We start from the raw sequence: 7,500 nt of genomic DNA on the forward strand, positions 1-7,500 counted from the left end.
TGCGAAAAATCAAAGCGAGTATTTGGCTCGTATGTTTGGACATCGCAATTTTGACCATCGTTTATAATTTCGTAAGATATCTCAATAGCAGGGTGGTAGACATCTTCGGGCAAAACTAGTGGGTCACATTTATTTACAGCCGACTTAGATGCATCATCAACATAAACAAGATCTAATACTTTGCCAAACTTATTGCGAAGTACATTAACTTGATTCAGGCAGAGTTCAGCCATCTCCTCTAAAAATACGTTGTTGCACGCGCTAGACGAGAAAGGTACAATATCATTGTCAATGATGTTCCATGATACATTTGGTAAATTAAAGTCACCCAACACAATCAATGAATCAGAGGGTTTAATCATTGAATTAATTGATTTCAGTAAAGATACATGTTGTGAATACACTGATAAGTCAGATCGGGGAGGAATATAGCATAGAGCTAAGTAAGTAAACCCCCTTCCAACCTGAACACGAATGCATTTGAATTCTGCAGATTCGATGTGTGGAAGACTAACTTCTTCAGATGGTATTGAAGAGTCTACGGCAAAGAGTACGCCACCGCCGACTCTGTCCTCCCGATCTTTTCTGTAGATATGATAATTATTTGAAAGAATCTCTGAATTAAAAGTGTGAGGTTTGAGCCAAGTTTCAGTCAAAGAAATTATATTATAATTGCATTCAAGGCCATTAAGATATAAATTCGTTAATTTAGTATTTATGCCTCTTACGTTTTGATAATAAATACTTAAAGCAGATTTAGTAATCAGTTTTTTGGTTCTGTATTCTGACGCGGAATATTTGCTAAATTATTATTTTTGTTGGGCCTATACTCAAATTCACGAACGAAAGCTCCGGAGGGCCAAAAAGAACTACTAAGCAGCATGTCAAAATTTTCTAAATTTACGTCTATTTTAAATGAAGAAATATTTCTTTCATATTTAAAATTAAATTTTCTGATACTTAAGTTGACAGTTTTAACTTTGGACGAGATGTAAAACTTTATATCGTCCTCGGAAGTATCCCTCGAAAATCTAGATATAAATATAGACTTCTTTGGGGGAACCACAACCAGTCTCCTAGTATCAGACTCGATTACCGGCGGACGGGGTTGAGTAACTGAGTTACTAGTTGAGGGTAGAGTAAGCGTTGGAAGATTGGATGGCGGTGCCACAACTTCAACGGGGGACGGGGAAGATACTGCAGGGTCGTTATTATTAGAAGCAGACTTTGATATATGTTCTTTTGAGGAAGATAACTCCGTTGTCTGTGGACATGGAGAAGAAAGGTTAATTAAGTCATTCGGAAGAGTGTTCTGACGTGGAACGGTGCTTTCATTAGGCGGACTATGAAGACGCTTACGTTTTGACACACGAATGTCCTTCATAGATTGTACGGTATCTAAGCATTTAAAAGATTTAAATACATTTTCGTAATGTTTAAATTTTTCGGTCAGTACCGACAACTCTCTCCCTACCTCAGAAAACCCATTTCTGGTTTGCCTAAACAACTTAAAGAGATCAACTTCGGTTGACCTGCACTTTAAGCAAGACCAGCGAAGACCTTTGCCATCATTAATAGCGTCCAGAATTCTTCCAGCACATTTTAGATGGCAAATACCATCACAGAGCCAGCACGATAAGTAGCGTTCAGATTCGCTTTTGATTTGGCAGTTATCAAGATCACACTTCATATTGAAAGATTTAATAGCACACACTTATGTTAATAAAAAGACAAGCAAAATAAGTTTAACACAACACACACAACAATTCAGGAGCTGATGTATTTAGCTTAAAAATATATGTAGCGAAGAGTTTGAGTATCACTGTAATGTGACACTTAATAAACGCAGCGCAAACAGCTGTGACAAGAAATACTAAACGAAGTAAACAAAAAGAGCAAAAAGAAATGTGCAAAAATAGAAACGATCTCAGTTAACTACAAAGGAATAACAACAACAATGATTACAACAAATGACTCGGCAAGATTAGATGTAAGCTAGTGAAATTTAATTAAATTTAATAAAAACCACAAAAATCACAAAACTTTCACTTAGCTTCGGTTATTATCACACTAGATGCTCGTAGGCACTTTTTATAGCAACTTTTACTCAAAATTAGCACAATGAACTTTGCAAAATACAAAGACCAATCAAGGCACAAATAAGTAGAACTTCACAGCTTGACGTTTGCGAACTATACAGTTTGTGCCAGTATTTGCGGAAATATCGTAGTTTTTGCATATTTCGAAATACCGTGGGCGTGGTTATTGCCCGAATTTGCCGATTTTCAATACCAACCTACCTTGGATAAAGGCCAACCTACTTACCAAATTGTTTTCTCGACTTACCGTGTACATGGGTGGACAGACGGACGGACGGACATACAAACATGGCTTAATCGGTTTCTCTTTTCATTCTGAGCATTTATGTATGTATACATCTGTTTATATCTATCTCGATTCTTTTTAGCTGTTATAAACAACCGCTATGTGAGCAAAGTTATAATTAAAGAACTGCAAAACTCAACATTTTCTGTAAAAATGTCTTTTTCAAAAATTTCATGCATTTATGTCATGTCAACTCAAACAATGTGTTGTGCCATGTCATTCCATCTCAAACATACTGTTTTAGCATGTCGTTGCTACTTAGCTAAGCTGTTGTGCTTCTGTAGCATATTTTTAATACTGTTTGATCCCGCCTTGGATGAAAATATATACAGGTTTTTAATTAGACAATTCTTTAATGCATTTTACTATAATAATAATAATAATAATAATAATAGATTGGCGCTTACACATATGTTAGTGTTTGGTCGAGCTTCTCCTCCGATTTGTGGCGTGCGCCTTGATGTTGTCACACAAAGCGGAGGGACCTACAGTTTTACGCCGACTCCGAACGGCGATTGTATTTTTATGAGAAGCTGTTTTTCATGGCAGAAATACACTCGGAGGTTTGCCATTGCCTGCCGAGGGACGACCGCTGTTAAGAAAAATCCGTTTTTCTATATTTTTTTGCGATGTTGCTTTGACCAGGGCTTGAACCCAGGCGTTGCGGAGTGGAAGCGCGCACTGCTTACCACTACACCACAGCGGCCAACACTATAATAGGTGCTTAAAAAAATTACAAAAGCTCTTCCCGTATATAAAATGTAATTAATAATGCTGACTATGTGGCATGTGTCGCATGCGTTGCGTGTGTTGACATGCATAGATTTGATGCATGATTTGATTTCAATTATTCGACAGTGTCTTCATATGTTATTGTGAAACATGTATGAGCGACATATGAACTGGCACTTGCATGATGTGACACATGTCGCTATGTTTTATAGTTCAACATTTGCAGGTCTTTAGTTATAATACCCTTGTGCAGAAGTGCGCTCGGGTATAAAAATAGTTAAATAAAGAATTGGGAATTATTATTGGAAGCCTCCTGAAGAGAAACATAGTTTTCCAATTGAAAAATATTGATTTTTAAGAATTATATACCATTTCTGTAAAACATAGCTTTTTTTACCATATAATTCATGGAAAACTTTGAGCACTTTGTTCGACCTCTAAACATTTTTTGATTTCGAAAAAAATGTATATTTTTTCGATATAAAACAACCCTAGGGGTGAGAGCATTAAAATTCCGACACCTTTTATTTTGAGCCACCCGAATGTAGATGCAGTATCGGTCATATCAATAGCACCCAATGTAAAAGACTACAAAAAAATTCAACAAATTTTCACCCGAATTTCAAACTTTTTTCTCAGAAGTGTTAGAATTTTCTTAAAAATCAACGGTAATTTTTAGCCACTTGATCTTGCACATTATTAGACTAAAATAGAATGGGCTATAAAACTGTATACTCAAAAAAATTCTAACACTTCTGAGAAAAAAAAATAAATGAATAAAATTGAGTGACAAACAATATCACTCTGAAATACGGGTGCTATTGGTATGACCGATACTGTACATACATACAGTGGTCCACAAAATAATAGGAGTGCGATATTTTGGTCAGTTTTTGCTATTTGTCTTTTGTTTATTTAATGTTTATTATTTTTATACAAAAGTCAAGCTGGGTATACAACAAACAACGAATAAATTCATATTTCATTCTTTGTACAAAAATTATTAAAATTCTGTAAATTTTCACCAAAATATCAAACTTTTTAATCAGAATCTTCAGAGAAAATTCTGGTATGCAGTTTTATAGCCCATTCAATTCTAGTCTGAAGAAGTGCAAGTTTCAAGCTGCTAAAAAATTCCGTTGATTTTTGGCAATTTTTTTGCTGGCACTGTCCCCATATAAAAGAAAATTGTCGAACATATGTACTTTGTATGGAAAAAACGTGAAACACCTTCAACCGAAAAAATTCTCAAAAATCAACGGAATTTTTTAGCAGCTTGAAACTTGCACTTCTTCAGACTAGAATTGAATGGGCTATAAAACTGCATACCAACATTTTTTCTAAAGATTGTGGTTAAATAGTTTGAAATTTTGGTGAAAATTTGCAGAATTTTTATAATTTTTGTACAAACTTGAAAATGTAAATTTATATGGTGTTTGTTGTATTACCAGCTAGGCTTTTACAAAAAAAATACGAAACATTAAATAAACTAAAGACAAATAGCCAAAACAGGTTAAAATATCCCACTCCTATTATTTTGTGGACAACTGTACATACATATGTATGTAGCACGTAGTTCATTTTATGCATTGGATTTGCCACTGCGTAAGTACACACACATAAGTTCGTACATATTTGTTTTAGCCACCACCTCAGTTGATATCGACATGTTGTATGGAAACGGGAATTTTAAAAAATCAACCGGAAGTAGTGAGAATGGCTATGAATTATTGAATAGTGTTGGACATTTAATTTCAAAATCTATGGCAATAGATTATGGCGTATGACGATATTTTCATTTATTTTCATTATACGCATATACATACATATGGGTATTTCCTGGAAAGTGTCAACCAAGAGCAAATAAAATTAAATTTTGCCTGGACAAAGTTTATAGACGACAATCGATAACTACATATTTTGTCTTTCATCCACCAAAATATTGGACTAACTTGTCCATTCCATTTCAAGATATTTGCGTCTTTCCAACTACGCTCTCAATTTTGTTTTTTGGAGAAACCATACCTTTCAGAAAGCCTTCATAATTTTTGTACACGATTAAAAGAATTGGAACTCTATAGAAAAATTTAGAATAGCTTACGTTCCGTAAGTCTTACAACAAAAACAACGCAAAAATTTATTAGGAACTGTCTAAAGTTAAATTACAAATTGTGCTTTTTTTCAAGCGTTCGGACGCAAAAAAAACTTTACATGTAAAAAAAAGTCATAACGAAAAAAAGTCAAACGAAAAATGACACTGAAAATGGCACAATGCCGAAACCGGTTTGTCTGCAAAGCAAACTTGACAAGGGATGACGGAAATTCGTTCCAAAATAAATCATCTTACCACCCTGTCGGAAAAATCAACCAACACCAACTCATAACGTTTACTTTATTTGTCAAAATTTTTAATACAAAACCTGGTTCTGGTTACTCTTGCCAGTTGCATACAATTTTTTGATTTTTTGTAATGGAATTGAAAATCGGAACGTCCGAACGCTTCAAATAAATTGTGTTCATTTTGTTTCTATGTAAGTATATAGATATGCAGTATATTTTATCTTGCTTCCTTATGCTTAAGTGCACACCTACCCCAAAATACGCATCAGCGGAATTATTTTTAACATTTTTCATTCAACATACCTGCACATTAGCGATACCTGTCTTAAAAATTGTGCAACTATTATCAATTATCAAAGAAAGTATTACGTTTACCTGCACTGGCGCTACACTTACCCTAATTTTACAAGCTTTTATTTATTTTGCTCATCTCGCAGAACCACGAACGGCTATCATTTTATGTAGTTATATAGATAGTTATATACCATTCGGAAAAAATTTCGCTTGAAGTGAACGTCCGAACGATTGAAATTATTTTTGTTCATATTGTTTCTATGAAGGTATAGAGATATCCCAGCCAGCAGAGAAACGTACTTTTTGCCGAAAGTGCAGTTTTCGTACATTTTTCGTTTTCGGAAACGTTCAGAAAACGATTTCCATATTTGTTAATTTTTCGTATCCGAAAAATGTCATCATCTTATTTCAAAACAATAATTTTAAAATATTTGTTCAACCTGACCCACTGGGAAAATAGGTAAGCACCTTGCGAGGTAAGCCATGTTTTCTTTCAGTTTTTAGTACCAAAATTGTCATCATGGCCAATGTCATCTACTAGTAAAGGGCAAAATGAACACCTCCGAAGACACATTACGTTGTCAGTTGCAAAATAACGTGCAGCCGAAGTTATTTCCAAGCACCGAACTACTCCGAGCGACTGCTCTGCATTACACGTAACTTACTTTGTAAAGCGGCTCAGAAGTATGTCTGATACCAAATGTACATTCTAAATTCCAACTTACATAAGGCGGCCATGCCTTTGTAAAAGTAAGGGACGTTCGGCAGGGAAATGGTAATGACTGCCAGGTGAAGAGTAAGTTGCTAATAAGGTATTATTACGTGCTCCTAATTCCCACTGGGGAGCATTTGAAAACATGTATACGTATTCGCCAGTAGCTGTGTGTGTGGAGAGCAGTGTGCTACTATTTGTTAGCTTTCAGGAGGTCCCAGGTTCGAATTCCGTCAGAAGAAACACATTGAAATTATTTATTTAAATTGAAATAATTGCTGAATCTTAAATTGTTGTTTGTTTGGTTTCCAGTAACTATGAAAAACGGAATCCTGAAAACGGATGAAACATCAGGTTTTTATACGAAATTGTTTCCATTTTCGGATACGTCTCCGGATATTTTGCTGGCTGGGATAGTACATACTTCTTCATGTACGAAGACATGACTTCAACGAACGTTAAAGGCACGGCAGAGAAAGCAATGAAGGAGACAGAGTTTGGAAATATGAAGAAAAGTGGGTAAAATATAAAAAAAGAGAGATCGAAAGAAAAAACTATTGAAGAATAATTAATAAAAATGATCATTTATGGCAATAAGCACCAAGATGCGACTAATTTCTGCAAAAAACTTGCCAAGTATAAAAATAGACGTAAAGCCATTAAAAATGTGGAAAAAAAAATTAAGAAGAAATTATCGGACAAATATGATAGTTAAAATGAGGAGGCGAAATGCGAAATTGAGGACCCTAAATTAATAAAAATTGTACAAGCAGCAGGAAGAAAATAAACATTGTTAAGTAAGCAAGAATCGCTTATATGTACCAAAGCGCTACAAGGCTTTTACAGTAAATGAAGCATATCAGTTTTTTAAAAAGGAATTCAAGGATTTTGACATTAGCAAAACAAAATTTAGTGCGAGCAGACTAAGATACAACGGAAATAAGGTCAATTGACACTATTTCGCATACCTGTCACCCACTAGCTACTCAGGCCTTAAGTGCTTTGTATTATTTACAATAAAACCTCATATTTGCATT

At 34.7% G+C, this 7,500-nt stretch overlaps 1 protein-coding gene across 1 annotated transcript in view; it reads left to right on the forward strand.

Annotated features, from left to right (window-relative positions):
- Nucleotides 1-7,500, forward strand: part of LOC118735277 (A-kinase anchor protein 200) — a 160,156-nt gene that overhangs the window by 25,720 nt on the left and 126,936 nt on the right. The gene's annotated exons all lie outside the window — the stretch shown is intronic.

This window comes from Rhagoletis pomonella, unplaced genomic scaffold, assembly GCF_013731165.1.
Source record: "Rhagoletis pomonella isolate Grant_MI unplaced genomic scaffold, Rhpom_1.0 Rhpom_scaffold_00003, whole genome shotgun sequence".
NCBI classification, from domain to species: domain Eukaryota; kingdom Metazoa; phylum Arthropoda; class Insecta; order Diptera; family Tephritidae; genus Rhagoletis; species Rhagoletis pomonella.